Source organism: Suncus etruscus, chromosome 6 (genome assembly GCF_024139225.1).
Source record: "Suncus etruscus isolate mSunEtr1 chromosome 6, mSunEtr1.pri.cur, whole genome shotgun sequence".
Classification (NCBI taxonomy): Eukaryota; Metazoa; Chordata; class Mammalia; order Eulipotyphla; family Soricidae; genus Suncus; species Suncus etruscus.
In genome coordinates this window covers 75,617,254-75,633,487 of record NC_064853.1, presented here as the reverse complement: position 1 = coordinate 75,633,487, position 16,234 = coordinate 75,617,254, and the positions used below count along the sequence as shown (strand labels likewise).

Here is a 16,234-nt window from a genome sequence, read left to right as displayed (position 1 = left end):
AAAATAGAGCACCATTAAGTTGTTTTCCTCTGACTGTATGTAGTTAGATTAAATTAAGGAAAATGAGGAGTGGAAAATTATGTGCTTAAGTACCTGTATTTTACTTTCTCTCTGTTTCTCTCACACACGGGGCAATATATTTTTGTGTGTAAATGCACACATATATCTATAACATGCTTTCATTTCCCATTAGTTCTTCATATATATAAATATACATATAAACAACTGGTCTATGATGCCACAGCATTTTATACAAGAGTTACTTTTTTTTTCTCAAGTGCTACCTCTAGACTCTGTTGGTTAATATTTTGGTGTTTGTGTGTATGCTTGCCCTTGAATATGTTTTCTTTATTGAACCTTTTGCTTTCTTTGAAGAAAACTGTATACACTACATATACCTATAGGACTTTTTCTTTGTCCTCATAGATTTAGATATCACATGAATTCTATTTCATTACTTCAAATATTCATCAGCAGTTAGAGTTTAAAGTTCTAGTGACTTCCTTCAGATTTAATCAGCCCTTAATTTTTCATTAAGCTCCCAATTTCTCGTTGGACCTATACAATGAGACCTATAAAAACTATTAACACTTTGTCAACAGTTGGACAGGGTGTGAGCCAATTAGCTTTATCTAGAGAAGTTTCTCAACAGTACCAGAAATATGCATCATGTAACTGTGTTCAGTTATACTAACTGAAAGTTTGAGAGTTACCTGCAAGTTAGAGGACTTTCTATAATTTAATTATATATAATGTTCCTGTATTTTCAGTTAGAATTTAATTTTATTTTGTATTGTAATAATAGGCAAAACTCTTAAGCTTGTGTTGATACAAGGTTTCTGCATCTTCACCACTATAAAATTACCTAAGATTCTTCACTGTAGTTTTTATGTTACTTCTAATACATCTCTTCTTCCTCTGTCTTCCTCTCTACCACTGCATGGCAAACTCACATCTGCAACAAGTGCAATGATTGGTTCTCCTTTAATGCAGTCTAATCCCAGTGTTTTATACCTATAAATCTGTATATATAAATATATATGTAATATACATAGATAAGTGAAATAATCCTATATTTTTTATTCTAGAACTTAGTTCACTTAACATGATACTCTCCAGAACGATCTAAGTAACAACCAACTGAAAGCTTTTATCTTTTCTTATAGCTGCAAAAGGTTTCTGCTATTGTGTTTAATATGACCACAATTTTCAAAAATTTCATAGTTGTTAGACAGTCAATAGTGCATGCATTTTCTCTGACCTTCCTATTTCACTAAAATAATACCCTTCTTGTATTAGTATACAAATACTATGTCTCACTATGACAACTCTTTTTGTTACTATTATTGCTACATTAGAGTCACTATTACTAGTTCTAATATTACTATTTTGTTTGGTTGATTTGGGACCATACCTGATTTTTTCTCAGAGATTATTCCTGGATCTACACGCAAAAATCTCTCTTGAGTGAGATTTAGGAGACCCTATGGAACATGGAATTTGCGAGACCATAATGCCAGTAATTAAAAAAAAGTAGGCTCAGTTGACTGCTTGCAAAGAAAACACCTTACCTACTAACTCTGATCCTGTCATTGAACTATTTTTTGAGATATAATAATCAGTTTAGTTTTCCATATATCCCCCAAATTAATTGACTCCAAAATTAATCCTTACAAATGTTTTCTATTTCATTCACCTATTTGCCTTCCATACTGTTTTGGTCTTTGGTGGGGAGTTTAGGTCATACCCAGCCATGCTTAGAGTTTACTTCTGACTTTATTATCAGTGAAATTTTGGAGACTATATATGGTGCTGAGTCCAATACCCTAGTAGGCCAAGTGTAAAGCAACTGTTTTATTGCTCTGGCCTTCCTATCATATTTTTATCTCTATTCTCACCTCCAACATGATTATGTTTAAAGTACATCTTGATGATGCTGATAAAGTGATTGGTTTTTAATAAGAGGGAACTGCATGCTTTATTTTGCTTATTTAACTTCTCTTCTGCTAGTATATATCTATATCTGAGACTTGATAGCATATGTTTGGATAAATGTCAAAAGAGCCTGTTGTTTTGGTTTTAGAGCCCATTTATTTTTTTCTGGGATATTTTATAATTATTGGATAAGAAGAAAAAAAGTAAATTCAACATACATATTCAGACCCTGAATTGGAAATGTCATATTAAATGTGTTTCATAGTTCCTAATTCTAAGAGATACTGTGGAGTACTTGGAATAAAAATTGCTAACCAAGTGTTTGACTTTGAACATGTGTGCATTTTACTGAAACACTGAACAGCAGCTGTAATGGAATGGTGAATGGTTGCCTCCTACTTGTGTGAAATTATAGTTGGTGACCCTGAGAGAACAGGGTCACTGTTGTCTTACAGAGCTCCAAGCCCCTCATTCATGCAGAGATGAGCATGGACTTTTCCTATTGTTTCTCTGTTTCACTCACTGTCCAGACATCATGTCATTTTAATGTATGCTTCAAGGTCATTTTCTCCAATTAGCATTTTTTTAGGTAGCTGATTATAGTCAGAAATAATTTGAAGGTGGTCAAAGAAAATCAATTACATTTCTCAATATAACTAATACTTTTCTAGGAAAACTCAAAAAGCTCTGTGTCTCACCTTGCATGTGAATATTCTCCTATGTTTTTTAAATAAAAAATAGGAAAATAATATATTAGAAGAAAAGCAAAGTGAATATTTATACAAGTGTTCTTTCTAAAAATATTTTGTAATAAATTAAGTAGATGTGAAGAAACCTCAATAATCCTCAAGAAATATCTCTCAGAAATCAAGAAAACCAGTTTTTGTTCAGTTACAATAAGTAATCTGGAACTAATAATTCAAACCATGGAAATACATAATACATGGTGTAAAATAATGATCTAAATGTATAATTAGGACTTTATTTTTAAGAAACATATATTTAATGCATTGTACTTGCGCACTTGTCTTTGATATATTCCATTGAATTAGAAATGTAACTACAAAGGCAAACTAAATTTGAAATCTCACACAATGATAACTATGACTCAAAATTATTATTTGCTGTTCATGAACTCATATTACATAAATGAAAAAGAAATGCCTGATATTCTTTTTTAGCTAATATAGTTTAATATTTCTATGCCTATATTATGGCAGTTTCTCCAAAACCTTCTTCATGATTATTCTTATAATTGACAATTAATTGTTTCACAGTATGAGCCCTTAAAATCTTATTACTGTTCACTTATTACACTCAACTTATCCCCAATATAGGTGAATAGTGAATTCAGCATTATAATTACTTTATAGGATGTGAACCTCCATGACCTCAACTTTATTTTTAGGTTCCATACATACTGACCTAAAGAAGAGATTAGTTATCTCAACAGGAACTAAATCTGAGCTCCAAACCTGAATTTGTCTCCACTAATTTTTGCTTTCCAGAACCAGAGAAAGAAGTTTAAAATTTATTGATATGAAAATCTAAATTTTAAGATGGTACTTTGTGTTGAGAGATTTTCATATGCTAGTGTCTTTAATAATGAAAGTAACCCTGAATTAGTATTATTATTATATAACTTCTACTTTATAGATGAAGATATTTGTTGTTTGAGTAAACCAGAGGAATTTGGTGGAACAAGATTTTTGAAGTTAGGTGATTTGATTTGACAATCATTCTGAGTTTCCCTTGTCATATTGTCTTTATGTGTGGTTTCATCTTTCCTTAATTCATCCATCTTCTCTACCTCCTGAAATATTCAGTGATTGTTTATTTATTTATTTTTGGCCACACCCAGTGACGCTCAGGGGTTACTCCTGACTATGCGCTCAGAAATCGCTTCTGGCTTGGAGGACCATATGGGATGCTGAGGGATCAAACAGAGGTCTGTCCTAGGCTAGCTCGCGCGAGGCAAATGCCTTACACCCTGCACCAACACTCTGGATCCTCAGTGATTATTTATTATTTGCCAACTTTTTCTGAGTATTGTTCACAAACAGATGAAATAGACACTAATTTTCCCATCAGGGAACTGACAGAGCAGCAAGGAAAATGTATAGAACAGTTGATGTGAATATTGTATAAAAAGGACTGTTATTGAATCTCAGAGTTCTGCTTTGTAATCATAGATACAATTATCCTTGGCTAACTTATGAATGGCATGTTAGTTCAATTGAGTATAAAAGGTTAAAGAAAAAAGTAAAATAAGTAGAAAATAAAATAAAATAATAATAAGTTGAAGAAATATTTTGAACAAAGGCTGGAGACAAGGCACGGTGGTGATGTATATGAGGAAGTAGAAACAATTTGATATTATTTCTTATAATTGTGACATGAAAAAAGAGATGACAGAATTGGCAAGAGGCTAGATTTATGTCATGTTAAAGAGCCAGCAGTGTCCACAGGGGTCAGAGAGATAGTGGGCAGATTGCTTGCATTGCATGTAGCCAACATAGATTCAGCAGTGGACACTTTCTATGATACTCTGAGTCATACCAAGAATGATCTCTGAGCACTGAGTCAGGAATCACTCCTGATAATCACCATATGTGAACCCCCTCAATAAGCAAAACAGAATAAAAAAGCAATGTTCAGAATAAGCTGCATAAAATCATCTATTGATATATAAGAAGAGAGATTCTGATTATATTTCATATTATATAGATTATACTTTATAATCTATATTGACATTATCTAAGTATACATTATATTTCAGAATATTCTAACTATATAACTTGTTTCAATGTTTTAGGAAATATTATAAACCTATTCTTCTGCATATAGTTTACATGGGAGTGTTACATGTTAAAAGCATTTTACTAGTAAATTAAATTTTAATAAAAGTTGGAAAGTCACTACTGTAGGTAATAGAGAAACAAATATTTGTAACAAAAATATTTTAAATCATGGCTCAATTATAGATTTCTGCTGAAGAACTCTTAAGGTTGATAGTGGAAGCATAAGATTCAGGGAGAGAAGTGCTTTAAGGAGCAGATGACCAACAGAGAAGCAATTTCGTATGCAGTATGCTGTTACTGAAATATGCTTCATGGACTCCATAACACCTTAGCTTGCCTTTATCTGTTGCTTAAATTCTTTTCTTCCATCCTCATCTTTGCCTTCCAGGGTTCATTATTTCCTTCCCATAACTATTCCTGTGAAACCCAATGAAACTTTTTCTAATCAGCATCTACAGTTTTTCACACTCCCCATTAACTTCACTAGTTAGTGAGTACTTCTTATCAACTCTGATGATCCCTGGTTAACCTTACCAACTCAAGGTATTAACATAGGAGACCTCGTTTTTAATTTTTTTAAGTACTAGCTTAATACCAACTGTTATGACATTATACATCATTGCTTTCTCTCATGCAAAGATGCCTCATATCTAAAACATGTTCATTTAGTGTCAATTGAATAAATTAATTAGGTATAAATGAACCAATGAGTGAAAAAGTGTTTTTAAACTTCATTACTTGATAAATCTTTAAATAGATGCCCACTACATGCATACACTAGAAAAGAGTTGAAAGATGTCTGTTAGGTATTCTAATCATGTATAAAAGTATATTACATGCTAATATTTTTTATATAATTACCAAAGATAAATGCCAATAAAATGGTTTATGCAATAAGGGCATTTTGTAGATTCAAGTCACTGGATAGTTCTGAAGTGGTGAAGCTTAGTAATAGTTCAATATAGAGATTGGCAAAATTGTTTAGGGCTAGATCCTATATCTTAAAATCCACTTCAACAGGCTGGTAACCCAATGAATGTAGGTTTCAAAATTTTTATCCTCCAAGCCTCTTTGCTGGAAAAAAAGAGAAATCAGTGTTTAGATGTAAGTCCTTAACTTGGTCTTCACCAGGATTCTCTTAAATCTATCCTTAGCTCATTAGCCAAACTTTTTTTTATAAGAATATCCCCCACCTTTAAAAAAAAAAATGGAACGCTTCATGAATTTGGGTGTCATCCTTGTGCAGAGGCCATGCTAATCTTCTCTGTATCATTCCAATTTTCATATATGTGCTGCTGAAGTGAGCATGGAATATACCCTTTTATAAGAAGTATTCTGATAGGCTCAAAATAAAAAAACAAATACTCAGCTGGGAAAGGGACTAATGCAGCTTAATTTCATGAAGTGGATTATATAGAGATGGGAAATGAAAAAAAAAAAAGTGCCCTCTATAGGATTGAAAATAAATTGAGGTGTCTGTTATTCTAGTCAGTTAAAGTTTTCTTCAACAAGAAAGCTTTTCATTAAGATATCTAGAGATTCCTTTGATTCAAAATTTAAATAGCACCTTTTATTCTAAAATTGTTAGGCATAATTTACACTTCTCAATTAAAATATATTTAGTCATCTCTTCATTGAATATTAAGAAATTTTATATACATAAATAAAAAATATTTCACTGTCCAATACAGATTTTAAGAGTTATTATTGTAATGCAGGATCCAATTTTCAATACTAATTTTCTGCTTTTGTGATGTGAGCAGAGCAGGCAAAAAAGAAAATGTTTAGATCTGGAATTTAACTTGCTACTCTGATTTGTACAAAGGGGTTAAACAAAGAACTTATTAAGCAAAGACTTCAAACTTCAATGGAATTTAATAATTTATTTGGGAAAATTAATGTTTATGAACAGCAGCTTTCCTTCCCTTTGATAAATAAGGAATATTTATCAAATTGTATTAAAAGTAATCTGGAGGATGACACCGCTCTGTATTTAGGTTTTAAAAAAATAAACCACATAATTTGCAGTATTTCTCCTTATTATCTTTTTAACCACCTTTAAAAAAAATCTTCATATTTTTGTTTTCTTTTTTTTTTTTTTTTTTTTGGTTTTTGGGTCACACCCGGCAGTGCTCAGGGGTTACTCCTGGCTGTCTGCTCAGAAATAGCTCCTGACAGGCACGGGGGACCATATGGGACACCGAGATTCGAACCAACCACCTTTGGTCCTGGATCAGCTGCTTGCAAGGCAAACACTGCTGTGCTATCTCTCCGGGCCCATATTTTTGTTTTCTTTAATTTTATTTTCTCACTTGGCATACTCTCCTCGCTAACCAATTTAACATGTTAAAAACCTATTTGTACACACTTAATATTTTTTCTATTTTCTACTCACTTTGTAATAAAATCAAGGCAAATTTAAATTCCATGTTTGTTCCCTAACAAAATAAAATCAATGATAGTGTGGATTTTCAAACAACTCTGGTACATAAAGTTTGGTTTTATTCTTTTATTTTTTTGAGGGTGGGGTATTTTTATCATTCAGCGGATATAAATATATTCAAGCATGGGGAAAATGCTGATTTTGAAGTAACAAGGTATACCATATTAACCCTAAGTATTCTGCATGCTCAACATTATCATTGGCTTTGGAAGGTTCTGCTTTATTGAGTATTATTAATACAACCTGATACCAGCTTTCCAGATTTATGACTCTGGGACATTCTGCCTCTCTTTTTGCCTTTGCTTACCCTATCTCTTCCCTTTGAAGTTTTTGTTTATTTTTTTAATTGAAGAAAATGAAGATTATCTTTTCTTGGAACACATTTTTGAGAATGTTGTATGACTTGCAAATCTGAAAATGTGATTTGCTTTGTCCTGTGGTTTACTTCTGAAGCAAGCTTTGAGGAATAGCCTCTATGAGCCAAACAATGTGTTCAGACCACTGTTTCCAAAAGCAGTGATCATGCCAAATGCTCTCATGCAATGGTTGATCCTTGTGCCAAAGGGTTCAGAGACACAAATCCAATTTAATTCTGGATCAGAAAAGCAATAAGTGTTTAAATTGGATTTCTATGGAGTTCTTTCTTAATATGCTCAGCATGCAAACTGCTTTATAGACATTTATTATTTAATTATTTCTAACAAAGGATCTTATAGATCCAACATCTATAATTAATTGGGAGTAAGAGCAGGAGGGGTCTTGATGCTAGCCAGCATATGCTCTGTGACCCAGAACTAACACCAAGAGAGCTATCAGGTTTGTAATAAACACTACAGTCTTTGGAAAATATTTGGTTCATTAAATTCGGCTTTGTGATCTTCTTCTCTTAATTGAGATTCTCAGATGTATTTATCTTACCTATATTATATATAAATTCACCCAGGTTAAATCTATCCAAACAGGTGGCATGTGTGAACTGTCCCATTATTGACCTCCCACTTACAAATCAAGCCTTTTATCCACCACATTTCTTCCTTGGTCACTTTCTTTTTTTTTTTTTTTTTTTTTTTTTTGGTTTTTGGGCCACACCCGTTTGACGCTCAGGGGTTACTCCTGGCTATGCGCTCAGAAATCGCCCCTGGCTTAGGGGGGACCATATGGGACGCCGGGGGATCGAACCGCGGTCCATCCTATGCCAGCTCTTGCAAGGCAGACACCTTACCTCCAGCGCCACCTACCCGGCCCCATTCCTTGGTCACTTTCAACACCTCAGTTTCTTTCTCTACATATGCTCGTTCCCATGTGGCCTTGGACATGTAATGATTGACGCCATCTCATATTTTTTGGGATCCACCTCTAGTAGTGGATCTGGCAGTGGATTGCTCCTGGCTCTGCGCTCTGTGAACTCTTGTGGTAGGTTTAGGGGACCATAGAGAGTACTGAGTATTGCACCTGGGTTAGCTGTGTGCAAAGCAAGTGCCCTTCCTTCTGTACTATCTCTCTGGTCCACTGTTCTTCACTATTTTCTTTTTCATTATTTGGATAAGCTATGATGAGTGGTCAATAAAATAGTTTGGCTTTGGTTCCAGAGATCCCTAGATTATCTAATATAATTACTTTGCTGTATAATTAGAATTATTTGTACATATAGCATATAGGTAATTATCTATTTTATTCAATGAATAATTACTGATCATTTAGCATGTCAGGATTGAAAGAAACATGTGATTTCTATTATGGTTTTAAAAATGTAATTAAAGAATTCTTTCTCTACAAATATAGACAGAATTGATAGTTATATACTAGGTAAAATTTTTACTATGTATAGGATTAATAGGGCATCAATTGAATGTGAAGAAATTAAATTTAGTTAGAATAAGGGTTATTATTGGATCTCACCATTACATCTTCTGGCTGATAGTAAAAGTTGTTATTATCTCCGTAAATGAGTCTAAATTCTCTAGAGACTTCCACATAAAGCTAAGGCCAGGATAGGATAACATTTTAGGGTCCTATATCTGTGTCAGTTGGTTCTTGAAAAGACAGTAAGAGGATTGGAGGATTCCATATCCTCAAGTTATTTCTTACCACCCCAAAGTCCACCTGATCTTAAAGTATAGACACAAGAACCAAAAGAAAAGAAATGCTCTCCTGATATTGACTCTAAATGCCTATCCTGTTTCAAGGTAAATCCTGTAACTCACATTCCTTTGTTATCTAAAGATTAAATGCTAGAGGAAAATGCAGTTTTATATTCTTTTGATTTTCTATAAATTATAAACATCGAGAGAAGATGCACATAAAGATATAGAAAAAAAGATTTATCTTTCTCTCTCAGATGAGGGAAATTTTGGGATAAGTATTCTTTTCCAAGCCTCAATACCTGTTTTATTTTTGTTTTGTTATTGTTGTTGTTCTTTCAAGGTTGGAAACATTAGAACTCTTTTAAATATCAGGCTGCTTTGTCACCAACTCTCTTTGCTGTCTATAAAGAGGAGAGAGTTATAATTAACTACATTTGTAATTTCCATACCATGCAGAAGCTCATAGAATACAGTAATAAAGAACTATGTAAGTTGAGTGCAGAGAGACTATCAAACAAACTCAATTACTTCTAATAGAAGGAACATCTTAGACACAGTGACTTCTATCTCCTTCAGAATGGAAGTGGTGGACACAGTAATCTCCCCGAAAAATTTTAAGTCTGTTCTCTCACTACATAAATGCTTTCAGATATAAGATGACAAGGGCTCCTTCAATACCCAATACCACATGATCTCCTAAGCACAGAGTTGGGAGTAGCCATTGAACACAGCTTGTGTGACCCAAACCTTCTACCAAAATAGAGTGTGAATATATATATATATTTGTTTTTTGGACCACACCCGTTTGACACTCAGGGGTTACTCCTGGCTATGCACTCAGAAATCACCCCTGGCTTGGGGGGACCATATGGGATGCAGGGGGATTGAACCATGGTCCGTTCTACGCTAGCACTTGCAAGGCAGACACCTTACCTCTAGCACCACCTTCCCGGCCCCCCTTCTACAAAAATAAAATAAAATAAAATCTTTCACCATAAATTAAATTTATGTTCTGGGTGTTTGAGTCAAAGGACAATATATGCTACATGGTCATGATATATAGAAACCCTGTCATTTAGGTTTATGCAAATATACTCTATGATATTCAGACAATGTCAAATTACCTAACAATGTATTTTACAAACTTTGTCCTTGCCATTAAGCAAAATGTCTGCTCTTCAAAACTTTTTGCAAAATACTTCACTGATAAACATGAAGTTCAGACTATGTGGGGGTTCATAATTCTTTGTACAAAATTTCATGCATATATGTATATATGTACATATATACATATATATATATATATATATATATATAAGATTTTTTTTCCAGATCAGGTTTGAAAAATATTGGAAGTACCCCTTTTATCACAATGCAATGTGGAAAGAGTTAAACCTGTCATCTGCACTAGCTCATAGTTGTCAGGGTCAAAATAGAGATAACTCCTATGGCATTCACTTGGTGTTATCAAAGAAAGAAATGGTCATGACACATCTGTCTCTTGTCCTTTGGCAACAGATCACAGATGCAATAGCTGATGAAGGTGCCAATTAGAACCAATTCTAATTCACTGCCACAGAAAGCCAGCCAGCTCTCACTTTGTTCTGTTCAGGTGGGGCCTTTACTTCTGACATTTAGTTTCAAAACATCTAGTTTTGAAAATCAGGCTGTACATATTGGGATATCATGGTTATTAGAATTAAATGATGTGCTAAAGAACACTGACCTTCAAATACAAATATAATGTGGTTTTGGAAATGTATTTTTAATGTATGCATATTGTTTAGGTTATGTGTATCAATAAGAATGAACAATAATTTTGTTTTGATTGACAAATAACATATACTGCATATTGATGTATAGAAATGTATTAGAGATTTGGCAAGAGAGACACAGCTGGAAGTAATAGGCTGGACTTTGAAAAGCTGAATTTTCACAAGTGGTTTGGGGTTTAAGTATGGGGAGAAGTAAATTCTGAAGTTCATAACTTTTGAAAAGTTACTCCCCTGACACAAAGATCTGAAAGAAGTTATTCATAGCCTTTCTCCCTTGAACTTTTCAAAAGTTGTGTAAAATTACACCACCTAGCCACAAAAAAATAACTATCTCCATGTAAGAAAAGTCACATCAGCATATGATGCATTTCTTTTATATAACAGGTTTCTATTATTGTCTCATCCATCAAAGAAAAATATTGGAAACTTTTGAAAGCAGTTTTTTCATTCAACACACACTCATAAACACACAATCACATACAGGGAACACACATTTTCTTGCCAGAATTGTTTATAGGATTTAGAATTCTTGCCCCAAAATATGGTACACAATTCACTAAAATAAATTTAATAAGCAACTCAAACAAGACAAGGTAATTTATTGCCCCATCTTTAGTTTATGCTCTCTTGGTGTCCTTCATATTTAAGGACAAAAGTTACTACAATGTTTAGTAACTACAATGTTAAATAACTAAGAAATAGTACTCAATAACATTTATATGCACCATTTTTACTTTATTTACTTATTTGCTTTGTGTTTTGGGGAGCATACCTGGCAGCGCTCATGGTTCACACCTGGCTCTATATTTAGAAAACACTTCTGTAGAGCAGATCTTCTGGAAACACAATGAAGGACTCTATCCTAGGCTCGTCCTAGGTTCTGTGCAAAAACAAATACCACCAACTATAGAAGACTGAATACAACAACAGTGATGGAACATAACTGCTAGAATTGTAAAGAAAGACACTATTCTAGGCTTCATCCTATGACTTGTGTAAATTCTAAGGTTTCTAGTTAGAGGCATGATTCTATCAGCAACTACTGAACAGAAAGTTTCCTGGCACCAAAAAATTTCCTTGGGGAGTGAAAAGGATCTTGTATGGATCATGTAGTTACTCTCAAGACAGTATACTTTAAGGGTGAGAAACCTTGTATTTTTTAAGCCAAGAGACTTCCCTTTCTAATTTCTCCAATATTTATTGTGCCTATGCAAAAATAAAACAAATGAAAAAAAAAACCTTACCACACCAGCCCTCCTTCCTTTGTTCTTTTCTTTCTTTCTTTTTACTTTTTTCTTTCTTTGGTCTCATGGTTGTTGTTTGGTTATTGTGTTTGTTGCTGTGGTGCTTTTTTGTAGTTGCTGAGTTTAATCTTTTGTTTGATTTTTGTTTCTTTTTTGTTTGTTTTTTCTTTTTGGTTGTTGTTGTTGGGTTTTGTTTTTGTGTTATTTTTGTATTTTTTTTCTTTTTTTGTGTTATGATATTTTTCCTTTCCTTTTCCTTTTTAAATTGATATTTATAACCTCTCCAGTGGTCCTCAAACTATGGCCCGCGGGCCACATATTGTATTTGTATCTGTTTTGTTTCTTCATTGCAAAATAAGATATATGCAGTATTCATAAGAATTCGTTCATAAGTTTTGTTTTTACTATAGTCAGACACTCCAATGGTCGGAGGGACAGTGAACTGGCCTCCTGTTTAAAAAGTTTGAGGACCCCTGTGTCTAGACAGACTCCTCCCAGTTTTTTGTTTGTTGGTTTTGTTTTCTATATTTTGGTTTTCTCGTTTTTTATTTTCTTACTTTTTTTTTTAACAGAACCAAATAAATTAAATCATATTGTTCTACCTCATAAATTGAGGGGGGGGGGGAAGGATGGTACCAGAATCAAACAGTCATACGAACATTGAGTTGAAATAAGAAATGATCAGACTTAGGGGCCGGGTAGGTGGCGCTGGAGGTAAGGTGTCTGCCTTGCAAGCGCTAGCCAAGGAAGGACCTCGGTTCGATCCCCCGGCGTCCCATATGGTCCACCCAAGCCAGGGGCGATTTCTGAGCACATAGCCAGGAGTAACCCCTGAGCGTCAAACGGGTGTGGCCCAAAAACCAAAAAAAAAAGAAATGATCAGACTTAAACACCAAACCCAAATTCAATGTCAACAAAAATGATACCCAATCTTCAATAAGCTATACACAGATGGGACCAGTTATATAAGCAGTTTGGGGGACAATGGAAGGAAATGCTGGGAACAGGGTAGGAGGGAGAACAAGACTGGTAGTTGGAATACTCCTGATTCAATGTCACTATGTACTTTAAATATTACTGTGAAAGACTTGTAATTCATGTTGATCACAATACAAATTATTAAAAATATATAAAAATAACTTCTGGTCATGCTTAGAATATATATATATATATATGTGTATATATATATATTTAGTGAAGGATGAAACCTTATTGGCCATGTGCAAGGCAAGCACCTTACCCACTGTACCATTTATATGGAACACACACATATAAAATATGTAACATCAGAAATGAAAGTAGAGAAACATAATAAGTCAATGTAGAACAAAACTTCTGAGCTTTTAAAAATGTAATTTTAGTTACAAGGAGATAATACTAAGTTTTTAATTTATATAGATATATATGTATATGAAAACTACAGTATTAAGAAGCACAAATTATGTAACCTATTTAAATATTTTGACATTATAGTTAAAATGGCAAGTATGATTATAAACATACTGAAATATTAGATGTTCTTAATTACTAGAGCAAGCATAAAAAGCATGCAAAATATGGAGTCAAAATGACAATACAATAAACAAAATATTAAATTTATCACATTACTAGAGAAATAGAGAAATATTCTAATATAGAATTCTATATGATATATATTCTATATATAATTTTAATAATAGAGAAAAATTCTAACTCATATTTTCCATATATATCTTATGGCCATATTTATTTCTAAAGAAACTTCTCCAACTATCAGTTAATAACTATGTAGTTAATTTAACTCAAATTTTAATTTCTATGTACAAGTCTTTCTGATTCCAGGCTTGAGGGCTTGAGGTAGATAGGGTGCTCATGAAAATGATAATGAATAATAATGCTAGCAATATAGTACTGAATTATATTAAGCCATTTTGACCTATATCCTAATTTTAATTAAGTAGTCTGCCAGAAACAGAAGGTCTTTTCTTTTGATAATATAAAGAAAACTCGTTTCTGAAATATAGAAAGCATAGTCATGTTGAATTTGTTTCAGAGTTTTGAATGCCTATAAACTATGCTCTGTACACTTTAAGCAGAAAATTTTAAAATGTATTAATGATTAAAGAATGTGACAAGGAGTATACATTATTGCTGTATTTCTCAAATATGACATAGAGAGGAGAGCATCATCTTATTACCAGTGACTGAGCTCAAGCTCTGAACATTGGGTGAGGGAGCAATAGAACCAAAGGTACCAAACCTTGAAGCTGGAGCTGCAGACCCCTTTTATATGTGTCCAATAGGGAAGGTTTTAATAAACTGCAAGATCAGCTTACTAGAGTTTCTCAGCCATGACTCTTAAACAGAGCTAATGGAATGCAGTGGTGGGAAGAATTTACCATGGCTGCCAATAGGTTAGGTCCAACTCTTTTGTTTGTGGTTTCTTCCAGATGTCATCTCATTTTCACAAATATTTTAAAAATAGAGATAAATTAATTGATTAAATATAATGACTCTGCTTCTGCCCCAGAGAGTAGATCTTACTGCCAAGATTTGGTAAAAGAAAAGCCATTAAAATAATATGTTTAAAAATGCAAATAAATTATATATTAAGATTGAAATATTTTATGGTTCAAGTAAATATATTCCTTATGAAAATAAAGTTTTTCAGATTTAGTTTCAAAAGAAACTTTGTTTTCTTTTGTTTGTTTGTTTGTTTGTTTGTTTTTGGGCCACACCCAGCGGTGCTCAAGAGTTACTCCTGGCTGTCTGCTCAGAAATAGCTCCTGGCAAGCACAGGGGACCATATGCGACACCGGGATTCGAACCAACCACCTTTCGGTCCTGGATCGGAAACTTTGCTTTCTAAGTTAATTGGTTTTTTTGCTTACCAGGGAGGTTAAGAAGAAAGGATTGAACATAGACAAGAGTTAAGAGAAAAGGAAAGAATAAATTAGTGAATATCTATGACTATGAGATAATATTTAAATATTGCAAATGCAGAGACATATAAATAAATTACAGCCTGTAAATAAGCTCATTTTCTCTGTACTGAATGATGCTCTGTTAATCTGTCCAATCAACTATTTACTAAAAATCACAATAATGTTCATTATTCTATTTCTTTGTTTTTATTATTTTTATTATTCTATAAGTGTTATGGTGTATAGTTTAGTAAGCAGTGAGACGGAGATATATAATTTAGTTGTGTGTTTCGGGGGCCCAATTTTGAAGTAAAGCAACTCCAAGCTCCTGTATTTGGTTTTCACGAGATTGTATTTCTTTAAGTCAATATCATTTCAGATTGGCTTGTTTTAGAAGTTTTGGGGTTTTTTTGGGAAGGTTATATTTTGTTTATAGACCACATCAGTGACAATGAAGGGTTACTCTTGAATCTTCATGCAGGAATTACTTCTGACAATGCTTGTAAGACCACATGAGATGCTGGGGATCAAACCCATGTTGATATTGTGGAAGGCTAGCATCTTACTGACTGTACTATCTCACTGGCCCCAATTTTGTTTTTGGTTTTGGAGCTGTTACACGTAACAGCACTCAAGGGTTGCTTTTGGTTTTGTGCTCAGAAATTATTCCTGGCAAACTTGGGGGACCATATCAGACACCAGGAATTGAACTCGGGTTGGCTATGTACAAGGCAAATGCCCTACTCTGTTCTATATTGCTCAGGCTCTCAACATCAATATTTAAAAAAAGAAAAATATAGTTGGTAGATAGAGATAGAAATTTTTAATATTTTGGGGGCTAGAGTGATGGCACAGTGGTAGGGTGTTTGCTTTGCTTGCGGCTGACCTAGGACAGATCGCAGTTCAATCCCCTGGAGTCCCATATGGTCCCCAAGCCAGGCACAATTTCTGAGCACATAGCCAGGAGTCATCCCTGAACGTCACCAGATATGGCCCAAAAATTTAAAAATAAAAATAAAATTTTAATATTTTAGATTTTAAGATTTTTA

The 16,234-nt window shown here is 33.6% G+C and overlaps 1 protein-coding gene and 1 non-coding gene across 2 annotated transcripts in view; one reads left to right on the top strand and one right to left on the bottom strand.

The window, feature by feature from the left end:
- Positions 1–16,234, top strand: part of MACROD2 (mono-ADP ribosylhydrolase 2) — a 2,173,194-nt gene that overhangs the window by 1,673,141 nt on the left and 483,819 nt on the right. The gene's annotated exons all lie outside the window — the stretch shown is intronic.
- Positions 5,938–6,044, bottom strand: LOC126013034 (U6 spliceosomal RNA). Its single transcript, XR_007497370.1, has one exon. It is a non-coding gene; the product is annotated as a U6 spliceosomal RNA (small nuclear RNA).